At 39.4% G+C, this 19,250-nt stretch overlaps 1 long non-coding RNA gene across 1 annotated transcript in view; it reads right to left on the bottom strand.

Annotated features, from left to right (window-relative positions):
* The window catches only part of LOC115802448 (uncharacterized), a 50,338-nt gene extending 36,249 nt beyond the window's left edge, over positions 1 to 14,089 (bottom strand). The window contains exons 1-3 of the long non-coding RNA XR_004022922.2: positions 13,980 to 14,089; positions 6,996 to 13,226; positions 5 to 6,242 (exon numbers count right to left, since the gene is read on the bottom strand). This is a non-coding gene — a long non-coding RNA (uncharacterized LOC115802448). The remainder of the gene's footprint in view (positions 1 to 4; positions 6,243 to 6,995; positions 13,227 to 13,979) is intronic.
* Positions 14,090 to 19,250: the final 5,161 nt, after the last annotated feature.

Here is a 19,250-nt window from a genome sequence, read left to right as displayed (position 1 = left end):
TCACCAGGTTCTCCAAAGTCAATCGGAACTCGAGTAGCAGGAGGATAGCTGTCGTGCAGCAGAGGCCCTTTTTATTGGGGTTTGCTGCCCCACCCAGGGGGAAGCGGAGCTACCAAAACTGGCCTGGTTCAGTCATTTCCCAACCAAATGCAAATCCATCCATAACTGGCTTGGCAGGGACTCTGAAAACAGGAAATGTCCTGCGCCAGGATCTCCTCACTAGATTATGTTCTCATGACTCACAGAGTCCCTGCCTTAGCTCTCCGTTTCAGCGGTTTATGGCAGTGGGAGGATTTTGAAGCTTCTCTAACTTGCAGACAAACGTTCCGTTTCTTGATTGGGCAAGATGACCCTTTTCTATCTTTCACCTTCCTTGACTTCTAAAACTGCCTGCCTAGTTGCACTTGAACTGGTGGCCATTTTATTGTACATACTGGTTTGAGAAAGGCCTGGCTACCTGGTGACACCATTCTCTTTATCTCAAGCCCCTCTTATAATGCATTTCCTCTTGATCCATGGCTTGCTAAGTGAAGTGTCTCTTCTCCTCTTCTAAAATGGACAGAGGGAAGGTTGCAGATCATCTCCGATGACTTCCCACCGTGATACTTAAATACGTTTAGTAAAGTGGTGACCTCTAGGGACCCCCTTTCACTGCTTTGCTCCTTCAAATTAAGAACATCCAGCAGATGTTCATAATTCCTATGAACTTTGTAAATCTGTTTCACTTCCGGCCACAAGGAATTCACTAGGAGCGTAGCTTCACCTACCATAATTCCAATCAGCTGGCAGATCAGAACCTAGACTTACAGTACAAACCAAGCCTTTTACTCATACCTCCCAAACATGACATATCACCTGCTCTTACCTAACTTCTCCCAAAGGACCTCTTTGGATTTCTTCAACTTTTGAAGAAAGCTCAGAGGAGTGTTTAAATATTCTGGCTTCCTGTCCCTTTGAAATTTTTGGAAAACCCTATCTAATATGCAATGCCATTCAAGTCACTAAGTTTATATGTATTTAATATTTATGAATTATTTAAATACATGTTTTGTTTCACATCAAATCTAGGGGTAAATTCCAGAGAAAGTTGATATCCCTTTATTAAAAATGCAGTCACTGAAGTTCATTGCCATTCATATACAACTTCTTAATGATTAATAATAATTTTGTTAAAATTTTAACCTACATTTTACATTTTCCATTTTGCTCACTGTGGAATATATGTCAGATAAGCCTATTTCCTGCTCTACTTTCTTCATAGAATTTGTCAGTGTGCTGAAAGGAAGGTTTGCTGGTTAATTTATGGGTCAGCTTCCCTGGCATATGGTCCCCGGTTATCTGGTCAAACATTATTCTGGGTGTTTCTGTAAGGATGCTTCTGCAAGAGAGTATTATTTAACTCAGTGGCCTGAGTAAAGGTGGTTGCCTTCTATAAGGTGGGAATTCCTCTTCCGATACACTGACCGCCTCAATAGAACAAGGCTCATCGTCACCGAGGTAAAAGACGATTACCCTGTTGGATGGGCTTCCAGCAGGCTTTCAGCTCTGCAGATTTTGAGTTTGCCAAACTTTATAATCTCTCTGTCTCTCTCAATCTCTCTCTCTCTCTCTTTCTCTCTCTCTCACACTGTCTCTCACTTTCTGTAACATATTTCTCTATGTGTATATATATATATATATATATACATATATATTTATACATATATATTTATACATTGCAATATTTAATTTGAATATTTCATCTGGCTTATCATGTACAAGATTACGTATGGTCAATTAAATTAAAACATTTCAAAGTTATTATAAAGTGAAGTTAAAGTAAAAAATACTACTGTTACATGACACCTCTGATGTGAAATTATGACAAATATAATGAACTTTTAGAAAATAACTGAAGTTCAGGAACCAGTGCCCTAGCATGTTCTCCAAATATCTTATTTCTACCTTTTCAGAGATTCAGCTGTCAACAGTTCTTCTACAGTTCCTCTCTTCTCTCCTGGACCTGAACACTAGTCTTTTCTCTGCTGGCCCCTTGGGCACTGAAGCTTCTCGTGATGGGCCATGGCTGGTGAAAAGCCCTGTCTGCTTTAGAAATAAAGTTGCAACTCTCACTTTATATTACTGTGGAATGTGGGAACACACATTTCTTGGGATCAGGATGTCCCTCTCACCTGACATGAACACTTCCCTAGAGTGCCGTCGTGTGCTTAAAATTCCTTTATCAGGAAAGAAATCCCTTGTATTCCATAAGTAAATATCAGATTTCAATTGTGTGAAACCAAAAATAGATATAAGATACTATTTAAGACTCACAGCATCACATATAAGTGATTGAGAGTGGGGTTGGGAGTGGAGAGAAGATCAGAGCACTAAGGTCTGAAATCTAGATGAAATATGGACTTAGGGCTCATCTGATATACTTGCTTTCTTCTGCTCTTTCCAGACATGTTTTATGGCTTTGAAGACAGTAATACGAAAAGGTTTTCGCTGTTTATTCTCGGTCTTCGTTTTCAACCCTCCAGAACCCTCAACCTGCCATATTACCTTCACTGCCCCATATATACAACATAACTGTCCAAGTTGGTACTGTGATATGTTGCCCACGCATTTAGTAATAATCCTTTCATATCTTACATAATTCTACCTGCAGTCTGAAGGAAGAACTGGCCTAGTAACGTGTCTTGGGCAATTAATCAGGAAGCTTCTTAGGAATGTCATTTTATAATGGCAAAGGAGGAAAAAGAGGAGAATGAAGAGGAGACGAAGAGAAAGAGGAGACACTTGAGACTTGAGAAGCGTCACCAGATAAGCATGTGCCAGAAGAGCAGGACCTAACCTTTCCCTCAAGCTCAGCCACATCTTCACTACTATAAAGTATTTAAATATTATAATAAATGGCTACAAAAATGAAATTACAGTATATAATATATAATTGGGAAAACATAAAGTTGTTCAAAAATGAACACATCTAATAAACTGCCAAGAAAAATCACTGCTTATATTTTGCTCTATTTAGGGTTAGGAGTCTTCTATTTTCATAAACCCACAGACATGCATACATATCTTTCAGGTTACTGGTCTGAGATCTTTTATCTTTTGCAACATAGATGCTCCCAGCCATAAGTTGCTCTCTATGCGCTGCATTACATTTACCCCTGAAGGTCTTCTATGCTTTATTTGCCTTTTCATTCATCCCAAAGTATTTTCTATTTCTTTGTTATTTCTTCTTCGAGCCATTGTTTATTTAGGAATGTGTTTCCAAACTCATAGATGTCACAGAAACAGAGACTAGAATGGTGGTCAGCAGGGGCTGAGGGGTTCGGCAAAAGAGGAGATGTTGGGCAGTGGGTACAAGCCTGCATCATACGATGAAGAAGCTCTCGGAGTCTATGGAATATCATGGTGAGTCTAGTTAATAACACTCGGCTGTGTAGTTGAAACTTGCTCAGAAAATAGACCTTAAGCATTCTCATCACACACACACACACACACACACACACACACACACACACAAATACACAGACATACACATATTTAAATGGTTAATGTTGAAGTGATTAATGTGTTAATTGACCGATGGTGATAATCACTGCACAAAGTACACATATGTCTAGTCATCCCATTATGCACCGTAAATATATCCAATTTAATTTGTTAATTATACCTCAGAAATACCAGATGGAAAAGATGAAAGAAGAACCATCCTAAGAAACAGTAACAAAGTTTGAGAATCTTTGTGTTCCTTCTCCTCCTTGCCTCTCTTAGGCTCTGATACTATTCTCTGAGAGAGCTTCCCTTAACAACTCTTCTCTGCGGGTCTTGTATCCACCTCACAGTGGATAATCCCTTCTCGTCACCTATACTGACCACATCTGATGTAGGTAGTGGGGAAAGGAGGGCTGGAAAGTCGTTACAATTCTTGCAAAAATCACTCTTTTTTGTTTTGGCACATACTTTATTTAGTTGTCAGTTCCCTCAAAAACTTATTAGACACCCGACATAATTCATTCTTCCAATCATTTCTGTGTCCCACGGACCTCACTCAGGTCCTTTTCTGGAAGTAATTTTCTGGCCTGATTAAATTTCTGCCTTGATCCCTGAACATAATTTAACTACCATGAGGCCCCCTGACACACAGGTGGATAGACTACAACTTCTGTCTCTTTTCTCTGTTGTTACAGTCAACTGAAATTGGACTTCAAGTTCAAAACCACCTCAAATCTCATATCTTACCCTTTAGCGATTACAAGTGTTGAGTTTCCTAATTCAACAAGGTTTTGAATATCTGGTCTGTATTTCTTTCTTTCCGTTTTTTTTTTTTTTTTTCTGACCTGCCAGCCAGAAATTTTTTTCTCAACATACATTTATTGAAATACCCTGGTCAAATCAACAAGTGACCAATATTTGGTCTGCATCTCGGAATACCATGGACAACCATTACTGCAAACATTTTGCCATTGAATAAAATGTATCACCACATTTCTGGCTTCCAATATCAGACTCCTTGCCAACCACCTCCAGACTCTAAGCCAATGCCGTAATTTTAAGATTTGGTACAGAAGCGTCCCACCTCAAAGACTAATTTCTGTGTCAAGTCAAATAACACTAGCTACAGGAGAGACAACTCCCACATATCAGTGTTGATTTCTCACTCAGGTAATAGTCTGATAAGCGTTGGGCAGTAATCTGGACATCTTTTTTTTCCTGCAGTTCTGGCATCTTGGACTCCTTTACTTCTAGGACCACAAGAAGAGATATGCTTAAAGAACACATCCCTTTTCACGGCTTACTGGACCTGTAAGCCATGCACTTAGAAAACAAGCTGCATAGCAACAGTCATTTTGTAAATCTAGATAAACATTGCAAACCCCAGTGTACCTCACAAGTGGGGTCAAATCAGTCAAGAAAGTAATTCAGACGTGAAAAAATATAATAAGACACTGAGTTGTTGAGTTTTGCAGTAAGAAGAATGTGTTGTGCACATGGAGAGCAGGCAGCACTTTGCCTGGTAAGGACCCTTGAAACTTCCCTTTATTTGTGCTACCCATGAATACAGAACTACTATAATTTTATGCAGAGTATCCCAATAATTTCCCAAAGCATTTAATATGTCACATGACGTTATAAATACGGTTAAGTTGGAAAAGAAAAGGAACACAGAATATGAAAGTGTAATATAGTTTAAGAATCTCCTTTTGTGCTGTACTAGGTATGTCTGAGCCTCTTTCCTGCTACAGCAAACATGGTGGTGGCGGTGATGGTGGTGACAGTGATGATGACGGAGACAATGATAATTGGCCACCTTACAAAGTGCCAATTATGTGCCCGGCATCGTGGCAACTGAATGACACACATTCATGTAAATTTTATGCCTAATCAAGTTGGCACTGTAAAGGTGATTTTCCCCACATTTTAGTAAAGGGATTGAACTTCTGAGGAGTTAACTAATTTGTTCCTCAAATCAATCAAGCAATAATTAAGGAAATCACCTGGATTTGAAATTATATACAAATAATCATCGATATAACTCAAAAGTCACATAACACTGGTTGTGAGAGCCTGAAATTTGGATCGAAGAAGGATAGAAATCAACCAAAATTATGATATGATATTGCTAAAAGCAGGTTTTCAAAGAAAGAAAATACTTTTACCGTCACAAAAAAGAAGTGTATTTTATTCAAGAAATGGAGGATAAGTAACAATTGCTCATCTGGCAGAAACCACTGCCCAGGTGACAGACACACACAGCAGACACTGAGAGAATCCTCAGAAGTCGCTCAGGAGGAGAGACACTGCTCTTCCCTCTGAGGCTCTGGGATGCTTTTTCGGATACCTCCCAGAGGCAAGCAGCATAGCAGACTCAGATAGAAAACCTCTGACCGTCAGGAATCCCCATACGCACACTGCAGGCTGAGGGGTGGAAAGCTTCTTCTGTATCCATGATAGGCTTTGAAGAGAAGATGAAGGTGGAGCTGTGAAACTAGATGAGCTGATTGTCCTTATCCTTTCCACAGGCAGATAAAACCTGAAGCTGTTACTTGCCCTTGGGTGGGCACTTCTGCTGGCATTGCTGGGGAGGTGGCACAGGAGTGCATTTCTCAGTGCACTTTATAGGTGGGCAAGGGTCTGTACCCTTTTTAGGTGAGCAAGGATCAGGGCACTTAGTTGGGCACACTGGAGGTAGCTTGCACTGCTGCTTGCACTGCTGCTCTTGAGAAGACATCTTTCTGGAGTCTTAATATCTGAAAGAAAGTATATGACCATGTTCACCACAAGGAATTCCTTCAGAGAGAAGACCCAAAGCTTTGACAACTCAAATAGACAGTATCTCTCCAATCTCTAAGTATGGGTTTTAATCTCTTTAATACCTTTTAATGAATTTCTGACTTTTCTCTCGTTCTTTAGCAAATCTATTCATCAGCCCAGAGACAACCTTCTCTTTTCTCATACAACATTTCCAAAGAAACTATCTGTTTTTAAAAGAAACAAGCAGTCTTTTCTCTTTTGGTTTCTTTCTTCTTTTTTTTTAAATGAAAATGTCATCTTCAAAAAAGGCCATCACAAGTTCTAAAATCCTGGGCAAGCTCACAAGCAATTTCTATCACCATTTTTTCTCATGAGGTCCCGACAGCATTACTTATGTACAAAGCAAAGGGCAATCAGGATGAGTGTAAGGGCATTACACCTTCTAAGATTAATGCCTCTGACATCACAGCAGAGGTCCAAGAGAAAGGCACAGAAAAAGGTAAATACTTTACTCTTTCTCCCTTCATGTCAAAATTTCCTTTTAATTTCTTTTTCAATAGAGGAATTCAAACTAGGTATCAGAAATCTAGTAAATACAATATAACATTGTGCCCAGATTCCAAGTTCCCATCCACTAAGTAACATTATACCCTTGATCATAACTTTGGACCCATCAAATTTGCGGTGTCCAGCACAAACTCAACATTAGGGGGCCCGAGTACAAAGTTGAACTGAAGAATCATACTCACCAGGTTCTCCAAAGTCAATCGGAACTCGAGTAGCAGGAGGATAGCTGTCGTGCAGCAGAGGCCCTTTTTATTGGGGTTTGCTGCCCCACCCAGGGGGAAGCGGAGCTACCAAAACTGGCCTGGCTCAGTCATTTCCCAACCAAATGCAAATCCATCCATAACTGGCTTGGCAGGGACTCTGAAAACAGGAAATGTCCTGCGCCAGGATCTCCTCACTAGATTATGTTCTCATGACTCACAGAGTCCCTGCCTTAGCTCTCCGTTTCAGCGGTTTATGGCAGTGGGAGGATTTTGAAGCTTCTCTAACTTGCAGACAAACGTTCCGTTTCTTGATTGGGCAAGATGACCCTTTTCTATCTTTCACCTTCCTTGACTTCTAAAACTGCCTGCCTAGTTGCACTTGAACTGGTGGCCATTTTATTGTACATACTGGTTTGAGAAAGGCCTGGCTACCTGGTGACACCATTCTCTTTATCTCAAGCCCCTCTTATAATGCATTTCCTCTTGATCCATGGCTTGCTAAGTGAAGTGTCTCTTCTCCTCTTCTAAAATGGACAGAGGGAAGGTTGCAGATCATCTCCGATGACTTCCCACCGTGATACTTAAATACGTTTAGTAAAGTGGTGACCTCTAGGGACCCCCTTTCACTGCTTTGCTCCTTCAAATTAAGAACATCCAGCAGATGTTCATAATTCCTATGAACTTTGTAAATCTGTTTCACTTCCGGCCACAAGGAATTCACTAGGAGCGTAGCTTCACCTACCATAATTCCAATCAGCTGGCAGATCAGAACCTAGACTTACAGTACAAACCAAGCCTTTTACTCATACCTCCCAAACATGACATATCACCTGCTCTTACCTAACTTCTCCCAAAGGACCTCTTTGGATTTCTTCAACTTTTGAAGAAAGCTCAGAGGAGTGTTTAAATATTCTGGCTTCCTGTCCCTTTGAAATTTTTGGAAAACCCTATCTAATATGCAATGCCATTCAAGTCACTAAGTTTATATGTATTTAATATTTATGAATTATTTAAATACATGTTTTGTTTCACATCAAATCTAGGGGTAAATTCCAGAGAAAGTTGATATCCCTTTATTAAAAATGCAGTCACTGAAGTTCATTGCCATTCATATACAACTTCTTAATGATTAATAATAATTTTGTTATAATTTTAACCTACATTTTACATTTTCCATTTTGCTCACTGTGGAATATATGTCAGATAAGCCTATTTCCTGCTCTACTTTCTTCATAGAATTTGTCAGTGTGCTGAAAGGAAGGTTTGCTGGTTAATTTATGGGTCAGCTTCCCTGGCATATGGTCCCCGGTTATCTGGTCAAACATTATTCTGGGTGTTTCTGTAAGGATGCTTCTGCAAGAGAGTATTATTTAACTCAGTGGCCTGAGTAAAGGTGGTTGCCTTCTATAAGGTGGGAATTCCTCTTCCGATACACTGACCGCCTCAATAGAACAAGGCTCATCGTCACCGAGGTAAAAGACGATTACCCTGTTGGATGGGCTTCCAGCAGGCTTTCAGCTCTGCAGATTTTGAGTTTGCCAAACTTTATAATCTCTCTGTCTCTCTCAATCTCTCTCTCTCTCTCTTTCTCTCTCTCTCACACTGTCTCTCACTTTCTGTAACATATTTCTCTATGTGTATATATATATATATATATATACATATATATTTATACATATATATTTATACATTGCAATATTTAATTTGAATATTTCATCTGGCTTATCATGTACAAGATTACGTATGGTCAATTAAATTAAAACATTTCAAAGTTATTATAAAGTGAAGTTAAAGTAAAAAATACTACTGTTACATGACACCTCTGATGTGAAATTATGACAAATATAATGAACTTTTAGAAAATAACTGAAGTTCAGGAACCAGTGCCCTAGCATGTTCTCCAAATATCTTATTTCTACCTTTTCAGAGATTCAGCTGTCAACAGTTCTTCTACAGTTCCCCTCTTCTCTCCTGGACCTGAACACTAGTCTTTTCTCTGCTGGCCCCTTGGGCACTGAAGCTTCTCGTGATGGGCCATGGCTGGTGAAAAGCCCTGTCTGCTTTAGAAATAAAGTTGCAACTCTCACTTTATATTACTGTGGAATGTGGGAACACACATTTCTTGGGATCAGGATGTCCCTCTCACCTGACATGAACACTTCCCTAGAGTGCCGTCGTGTGCTTAAAATTCCTTTATCAGGAAAGAAATCCCTTGTATTCCATAAGTAAATATCAGATTTCAATTGTGTGAAACCAAAAATAGATATAAGATACTATTTAAGACTCACAGCATCACATATAAGTGATTGAGAGTGGGGTTGGGAGTGGAGAGAAGATCAGAGCACTAAGGTCTGAAATCTAGATGAAATATGGACTTAGGGCTCATCTGATATACTTGCTTTCTTCTGCTCTTTCCAGACATGTTTTATGGCTTTGAAGACAGTAATACGAAAAGGTTTTCGCTGTTTATTCTCGGTCTTCGTTTTCAACCCTCCAGAACCCTCAACCTGCCATATTACCTTCACTGCCCCATATATACAACATAACTGTCCAAGTTGGTACTGTGATATGTTGCCCACGCATTTAGTAATAATCCTTTCATATCTTACATAATTCTACCTGCAGTCTGAAGGAAGAACTGGCCTAGTAACGTGTCTTGGGCAATTAATCAGGAAGCTTCTTAGGAATGTCATTTTATAATGGCAAAGGAGGAAAAAGAGGAGAATGAAGAGGAGACGAAGAGAAAGAGGAGACACTTGAGACTTGAGAAGCGTCACCAGATAAGCATGTGCCAGAAGAGCAGGACCTAACCTTTCCCTCAAGCTCAGCCACATCTTCACTACTATAAAGTATTTAAATATTATAATAAATGGCTACAAAAATGAAATTACAGTATATAATATATAATTGGGAAAACATAAAGTTGTTCAAAAATGAACACATCTAATAAACTGCCAAGAAAAATCACTGCTTATATTTTGCTCTATTTAGGGTTAGGAGTCTTCTATTTTCATAAACCCACAGACATGCATACATATCTTTCAGGTTACTGGTCTGAGATCTTTTATCTTTTGCAACATAGATGCTCCCAGCCATAAGTTGCTCTCTATGCGCTGCATTACATTTACCCCTGAAGGTCTTCTATGCTTTATTTGCCTTTTCATTCATCCCAAAGTATTTTCTATTTCTTTGTTATTTCTTCTTCGAGCCATTGTTTATTTAGGAATGTGTTTCCAAACTCATAGATGTCACAGAAACAGAGACTAGAATGGTGGTCAGCAGGGGCTGAGGGGTTCGGCAAAAGAGGAGATGTTGGGCAGTGGGTACAAGCCTGCATCATACGATGAAGAAGCTCTCGGAGTCTATGGAATATCATGGTGAGTCTAGTTAATAACACTCGGCTGTGTAGTTGAAACTTGCTCAGAAAATAGACCTTAAGCATTCTCATCACACACACACACACACACACACACACACACAAATACACAGACATACACATATTTAAATGGTTAATGTTGAAGTGATTAATGTGTTAATTGACCGATGGTGATAATCACTGCACAAAGTACACATATGTCTAGTCATCCCATTATGCACCGTAAATATGTCCAATTTAATTTGTTAATTATACCTCAGAAATACCAGATGGAAAAGATGAAAGAAGAACCATCCTAAGAAACAGTAACAAAGTTTGAGAATCTTTGTGTTCCTTCTCCTCCTTGCCTCTCTTAGGCTCTGATACTATTCTCTGAGAGAGCTTCCCTTAACAACTCTTCTCTGCGGGTCTTGTATCCACCTCACAGTGGATAATCCCTTCTCGTCACCTATACTGACCACATCTGATGTAGGTAGTGGGGAAAGGAGGGCTGGAAAGTCGTTACAATTCTTGCAAAAATCACTCTTTTTTGTTTTGGCACATACTTTATTTAGTTGTCAGTTCCCTCAAAAACTTATTAGACACCCGACATAATTCATTCTTCCAATCATTTCTGTGTCCCACGGACCTCACTCAGGTCCTTTTCTGGAAGTAATTTTCTGGCCTGATTAAATTTCTGCCTTGATCCCTGAACATAATTTAACTACCATGAGGCCCCCTGACACACAGGTGGATAGACTACAACTTCTGTCTCTTTTCTCTGTTGTTACAGTCAACTGAAATTGGACTTCAAGTTCAAAACCACCTCAAATCTCATATCTTACCCTTTAGCGATTACAAGTGTTGAGTTTCCTAATTCAACAAGGTTTTGAATATCTGGTCTGTATTTCTTTCTTTCCGTTTTTTTTTTTTTTTTTTCTGACCTGCCAGCCAGAAATTTTTTTCTCAACATACATTTATTGAAATACCCTGGTCAAATCAACAAGTGACCAATATTTGGTCTGCATCTCGGAATACCATGGACAACCATTACTGCAAACATTTTGCCATTGAATAAAATGTATCACCACATTTCTGGCTTCCAATATCAGACTCCTTGCCAACCACCTCCAGACTCTAAGCCAATGCCGTAATTTTAAGATTTGGTACAGAAGCGTCCCACCTCAAAGACTAATTTCTGTGTCAAGTCAAATAACACTAGCTACAGGAGAGACAACTCCCACATATCAGTGTTGATTTCTCACTCAGGTAATAGTCTGATAAGCGTTGGGCAGTAATCTGGACATCTTTTTTTTCCTGCAGTTCTGGCATCTTGGACTCCTTTACTTCTAGGACCACAAGAAGAGATATGCTTAAAGAACACATCCTTTTTCACGGCTTACTGGACCTGTAAGCCATGCACTTAGAAAACAAGCTGCATAGCAACAGTCATTTTGTAAATCTAGATAAACATTGCAAACCCCAGTGTACCTCACAAGTGGGGTCAAATCAGTCAAGAAAGTAATTCAGACGTGAAAAAATATAATAAGACACTGAGTTGTTGAGTTTTGCAGTAAGAAGAACGTGTTGTGCACATGGAGAGCAGGCAGCACTTTGCCTGGTAAGGACCCTTGAAACTTCCCTTTATGTGTACTACCCATGAATACAGAACTACTATAATTTTATGCAGAGTATCCCAATAATTTCCCAAAGCATTTAATATGTCACATGACGTTATAAATACGGTTAAGTTGGAAAAGAAAAGGAACACAGAATATGAAAGTGTAATATAGTTTAAGAATCTCCTTTTGTGCTGTACTAGGTATGTCTGAGCCTCTTTCCTGCTACAGCAAACATGGTGGTGGCGGTGATGGTGGTGACAGTGATGATGACGGAGACAATGATAATTGGCCACCTTACAAAGTGCCAATTATGTGCCCGGCATCGTGGCAACTGAATGACACACATTCATGTAAATTTTATGCTTAATCAAGTTGGCACTGTAAAGGTGATTTTCCCCACATTTTAGTAAAGGGATTGAACTTCTGAGGAGTTAACTAATTTGTTCCTCAAATCAATCAAGCAATAATTAAGGAAATCACCTGGATTTGAAATTATATACAAATAATCATCGATATAACTCAAAAGTCACATAACACTGGTTGTGAGAGCCTGAAATTTGGATCGAAGAAGGATAGAAATCAACCAAAATTATGATATGATATTGCTAAAAGCAGGTTTTCAAAGAAAGAAAATACTTTTACCGTCACAAAAAAGAAGTGTATTTTATTCAAGAAATGGAGGATAAGTAACAATTGCTCATCTGGCAGAAACCACTGCCCAGGTGACAGACACGCACAGCAGACACTGAGAGAATCCTCAGAAGTCGCTCAGGAGGAGAGACACTGCTCTTCCCTCTGAGGCTCTGGGATGCTTTTTCGGATACCTCCCAGAGGCAAGCAGCATAGCAGACTCAGATAGAAAACCTCTGACCGTCAGGAATCCCCATACGCACACTGCAGGCTGAGGGGTGGAAAGCTTCTTCTGTATCCATGATAGGCTTTGAAGAGAAGATGAAGGTGGAGCTGTGGAACTAGATGAGCTGATTGTCCTTATCCTTTCCACAGGCAGATAAAACCTGAAGCTGTTACTTGCCCTTGGGTGGGCACTTCTGCTGGCATTGCTGGGGAGGTGGCACAGGAGTGCATTTCTCAGTGCACTTTATAGGTGGGCAAGGGTCTGTACCCTTTTTAGGTGAGCAAGGATCAGGGCACTTAGTTGGGCACACTGGAGGTAGCTTGCACTGCTGCTTGCACTGCTGCTCTTGAGAAGACATCTTTCTGGAGTCTTAATATCTGAAAGAAAGTATATGACCATGTTCACCACAAGGAATTCCTTCAGAGAGAAGACCCAAAGCTTTGACAACTCAAATAGACAGTATCTCTCCAATCTCTAAGTATGGGTTTTAATCTCTTTAATACCTTTTAATGAATTTCTGACTTTTCTCTCGTTCTTTAGCAAATCTATTCATCAGCCCAGAGACAACCTTCTCTTTTCTCATACAACATTTCCAAAGAAACTATCTATTTTTAAAAGAAACAAGCAGTCTTTTCTCTTTTGGTTTCTTTCTTCTTTTTTTTTAAATGAAAATGTCATCTTCAAAAAAGGCCATCACAAGTTCTAAAATCCTGGGCAAGCTCACAAACAATTTCTATCACCATTTTTTCTCATGAGGTCCCGACAGCATTACTTATGTACAAAGCAAAGGGCAATCAGGATGAGTGTAAGGGCATTACACCTTCTAAGATTAATGCCTCTGACATCACAGCAGAGGTCCAAGAGAAAGGCACAGAAAAAGGTAAATACTTTACTCTTTCTCCCTTCATGTCAAAATTTCCTTTTAATTTCTTTTTCAATAGAGGAATTCAAACTAGGTATCAGAAATCTAGTAAATACAATATAACATTGTGCCCAGATTCCAAGTTCCCATCCACTAAGTAACATTATACCCTTGATCATAACTTTGGACCCATCAAATTTGCGGTGTCCAGCACAAACTCAACATTAGGGGGCCCGAGTACAAAGTTGAACTGAAGAATCATACTCACCAGGTTCTCCAAAGTCAATCGGAACTCGAGTAGCAGGAGGATAGCTGTCGTGCAGCAGAGGCCCTTTTTATTGGGGTTTGCTGCCCCACCCAGGGGGAAGCGGAGCTACCAAAACTGGCCTGGTTCAGTCATTTCCCAACCAAATGCAAATCCATCCATAACTGGCTTGGCAGGGACTCTGAAAACAGGAAATGTCCTGCGCCAGGATCTCCTCACTAGATTATGTTCTCATGACTCACAGAGTCCCTGCCTTAGCTCTCCGTTTCAGCAGTTTATGGCAGTGGGAGGATTTTGAAGCTTCTCTAACTTGCAGACAAACGTTCCGTTTCTTGATTGGGCAAGATGACCCTTTTCTATCTTTCACCTTCCTTGACTTCTAAAACTGCCTGCCTAGTTGCACTTGAACTGGTGGCCATTTTATTGTACATACTGGTTTGAGAAAGGCCTGGCTACCTGGTGACACCATTCTCTTTATCTCAAGCCCCTCTTATAATGCATTTCCTCTTGATCCATGGCTTCCTAAGTGAAGTGTCTCTTCTCCTCTTCTAAAATGGACAGAGGGAAGGTTGCAGATCATCTCCGATGACTTCCCACCGTGATACTTAAATACGTTTAGTAAAGTGGTGACCTCTAGGGACCCCCTTTCACTGCTTTGCTCCTTCAAATTAAGAACATCCAGCAGATGTTCATAATTCCTATGAACTTTGTAAATCTGTTTCACTTCCGGCCACAAGGAATTCACTAGGAGCGTAGCTTCACCTACCATAATTCCAATCAGCTGGCAGATCAGAACCTAGACTTACAGTACAAACCAAGCCTTTTACTCATACCTCCCAAACATGACATATCACCTGCTCTTACCTAACTTCTCCCAAAGGACCTCTTTGGATTTCTTCAACTTTTGAAGAAAGCTCAGAGGAGTGTTTAAATATTCTGGCTTCCTGTCCCTTTGAAATTTTTGGAAAACCCTATCTAATATGCAATGCCATTCAAGTCACTAAGTTTATATGTATTTAATATTTATGAATTATTTAAATACATGTTTTGTTTCACATCAAATCTAGGGGTAAATTCCAGAGAAAGTTGATATCCCTTTATTAAAAATGCAGTCACTGAAGTTCATTGCCATTCATATACAACTTCTTAATGATTAATAATAATTTTGTTATAATTTTAACCTACATTTTACATTTTCCATTTTGCTCACTGTGGAATATATGTCAGATAAGCCTATTTCCTGCTCTACTTTCTTCATAGAATTTGTCAGTGTGCTGAAAGGAAGGTTTGCTGGTTAATTTATGGGTCAGCTTCCCTGGCATATGGTCCCCGGTTATCTGGTCAAACATTATTCTGGGTGTTTCTGTAAGGATGCTTCTGCAAGAGAGTATTATTTAACTCAGTGGCCTGAGTAAAGGTGGTTGCCTTCTATAAGGTGGGAATTCCTCTTCCGATACACTGACCGCCTCAATAGAAGAAGGCTCATCGTCACCGAGGTAAAAGACGATTACCCTGTTGGATGGGCTTCCAGCAGGCTTTCAGCTCTGCAGATTTTGAGTTTGCCAAACTTTATAATCTCTCTGTCTCTCTCAATCTCTCTCTCTCTCTCTTTCTCTCTCTCTCACACTGTCTCTCACTTTCTGTAACATATTTCTCTATGTGTATATATATATATATATATACATATATATTTATACATATATATTTATACATTGCAATATTTAATTTGAATATTTCATCTGGCTTATCATGTACAAGATTACGTATGGTCAATTAAATTAAAACATTTCAAAGTTATTATAAAGTGAAGTTAAAGTAAAAAATACTACTGTTACATGACACCTCTGATGTGAAATTATGACAAATATAATGAACTTTTAGAAAATAACTGAAGTTCAGGAACCAGTGCCCTAGCATGTTCTCCAAATATCTTATTTCTACCTTTTCAGAGATTCAGCTGTCAACAGTTCTTCTACAGTTCCCCTCTTCTCTCCTGGACCTGAACACTAGTCTTTTCTCTGCTGGCCCCTTGGGCACTGAAGCTTCTCGTGATGGGCCATGGCTGGTGAAAAGCCCTGTCTGCTTTAGAAATAAAGTTGCAACTCTCACTTTATATTACTGTGGAATGTGGGAACACACATTTCTTGGGATCAGGATGTCCCTCTCACCTGACATGAACACTTCCCTAGAGTGCCGTCGTGTGCTTAAAATTCCTTTATCAGGAAAGAAATCCCTTGTATTCCATAAGTAAATATCAGATTTCAATTGTGTGAAACCAAAAATAGATATAAGATACTATTTAAGACTCACAGCATCACATATAAGTGATTGAGAGTGGGGTTGGGAGTGGAGAGAAGATCAGAGCACTAAGGTCTGAAATCTAGATGAAATATGGACTTAGGGCTCATCTGATATACTTGCTTTCTTCTGCTCTTTCCAGACATGTTTTATGGCTTTGAAGACAGTAATACGAAAAGGTTTTCGCTGTTTATTCTCGGTCTTCGTTTTCAACCCTCCAGAACCCTCAACCTGCCATATTACCTTCACTGCCCCATATATACAACATAACTGTCCAAGTTGGTACTGTGATATGTTGCCCACGCATTTAGTAATAATCCTTTCATATCTTACATAATTCTACCTGCAGTCTGAAGGAAGAACTGGCCTAGTAACGTGTCTTGGGCAATTAATCAGGAAGCTTCTTAGGAATGTCATTTTATAATGGCAAAGGAGGAAAAAGAGGAGAATGAAGAGGAGACGAAGAGAAAGAGGAGACACTTGAGACTTGAGAAGCGTCACCAGATAAGCATGTGCCAGAAGAGCAGGACCTAACCTTTCCCTCAAGCTCAGCCACATCTTCACTACTATAAAGTATTTAAATATTATAATAAATGGCTACAAAAATGAAATTACAGTATATAATATATAATTGGGAAAACATAAAGTTGTTCAAAAATGAACACATCTAATAAACTGCCAAGAAAAATCACTGCTTATATTTTGCTCTATTTAGGGTTAGGAGTCTTCTATTTTCATAAACCCACAGACATGCATACATATCTTTCAGGTTACTGGTCTGAGATCTTTTATCTTTTGCAACATAGATGCTCCCAGCCATAAGTTGCTCTCTATGCGCTGCATTACATTTACCCCTGAAGGTCTTCTATGCTTTATTTGCCTTTTCATTCATCCCAAAGTATTTTCTATTTCTTTGTTATTTCTTCTTCGAGCCATTGTTTATTTAGGAATGTGTTTCCAAACTCATAGATGTCACAGAAACAGAGACTAGAATGGTGGTCAGCAGGGGCTGAGGGGTTCGGCAAAAGAGGAGATGTTGGGCAGTGGGTACAAGCCTGCATCATACGATGAAGAAGCTCTCGGAGTCTATGGAATATCATGGTGAGTCTAGTTAATAACACTCGGCTGTGTAGTTGAAACTTGCTCAGAAAATAGACCTTAAGCATTCTCATCACACACACACACACACACACACACACACACACAAATACACAGACATACACATATTTAAATGGTTAATGTTGAAGTGATTAATGTGTTAATTGACCGATGGTGATAATCACTGCACAAAGTACACATATGTCTAGTCATCCCATTATGCACCGTAAATATGTCCAATTTAATTTGTTAATTATACCTCAGAAATACCAGATGGAAAAGATGAAAGAAGAACCATCCTAAGAAACAGTAACAAAGTTTGAGAATCTTTGTGTTCCTTCTCCTCCTTGCCTCTCTTAGGCTCTGATACTATTCTCTGAGAGAGCTTCCCTTAACAACTCTTCTCTGCGGGTCTTGTATCCACCTCACAGTGGATAATCCCTTCTCGTCACCTATACTGACCACATCTGATGTAGGTAGTGGGGAAAGGAGGGCTGGAAAGTCGTTACAATTCTTGCAAAAATCACTCTTTTTTGTTTTGGCACATACTTTATTTAGTTGTCAGTTCCCTCAAAAACTTATTAGACACCCGACATAATTCATTCTTCCAATCATTTCTGTGTCCCACGGACCTCACTCAGGTCCTTTTCTGGAAGTAATTTTCTGGCCTGATTAAATTTCTGCCTTGATCCCTGAACATAATTTAACTACCATGAGGCCCCCTGACACACAGGTGGATAGACTACAACTTCTGTCTCTTTTCTCTGTTGTTACAGTCAACTGAAATTGGACTTCAAGTTCAAAACCACCTCAAATCTCATATCTTACCCTTTAGCGATTACAAGTGTTGAGTTTCCTAATTCAACAAGGTTTTGAATATCTGGTCTGTATTTCTTTCTTTCCGTTTTTTTTTTTTTTTTTCTGACCTGCCAGCCAGAAATTTTTTTCTCAACATACATTTATTGAAATACCCTGGTCAAATCAACAAGTGACCAATATTTGGTCTGCATCTCGGAATACCATGGACAACCATTACTGCAAACATTTTGCCATTGAATAAAATGTATCACCACATTTCTGGCTTCCAATATCAGACTCCTTGCCAACCACCTCCAGACTCTAAGCCAATGCCGTAATTTTAAGATTTGGTACAGAAGCGTCCCACCTCAAAGACTAATTTCTGTGTCAAGTCAAATAACACTAGCTACAGGAGAGACAACTCCCACATATCAGTGTTGATTTCTCACTCAGGTAATAGTCTGATAAGCGTTGGGCAGTAATCTGGACATCTTTTTTTTCCTGCAGTTCTGGCATCTTGGACTCCTTTACTTCTAGGACCACAAGAAGAGATATGCTTAAAGAACACATCCCTTTTCACGGCTTACTGGACCTGTAAGCCATGCACTTAGAAAACAAGCTGCATAGCAACAGTCATTTTGTAAATCTAGATAAACATTGCAAACCCCAGTGTACCTCACAAGTGGGGTCAAATCAGTCAAGAAAGTAATTCAGACGTGAAAAAATATAATAAGACACTGAGTTGTTGAGTTTTGCAGTAAGAAGAATGTGTTGTGCACATGGAGAGCAGGCAGCACTTTGCCTGGTAAGGACCCTTGAAACTTCCCTTTATTTGTGCTACCCATGAATACAGAACTACTATAATTTTATGCAGAGTATCCCAATAATTTCCCAAAGCATTTAATATGTCACATGACGTTATAAATACGGTTAAGTTGGAAAAGAAAAGGAACACAGAATATGAAAGTGTAATATAGTTTAAGAATCTCCTTTTGTGCTGTACTAGGTATGTCTGAGCCTCTTTCCTGCTACAGCAAACATGGTGGTGGCGGTGATGGTGGTGACAGTGATGATGACGGA

The sequence above is a fragment of the Delphinapterus leucas genome, chromosome 1 (genome assembly GCF_059928025.1).
Source record: "Delphinapterus leucas isolate spDelLeu-1000000601 "Yukka" chromosome 1, BTC_Dleu_Yukka2, whole genome shotgun sequence".
Classification (NCBI taxonomy): Eukaryota; Metazoa; Chordata; class Mammalia; order Artiodactyla; family Monodontidae; genus Delphinapterus; species Delphinapterus leucas.
The sequence above is the reverse complement of the archived record's forward strand: the minus strand, read 5'-3'. Positions and strand labels throughout refer to the sequence as shown.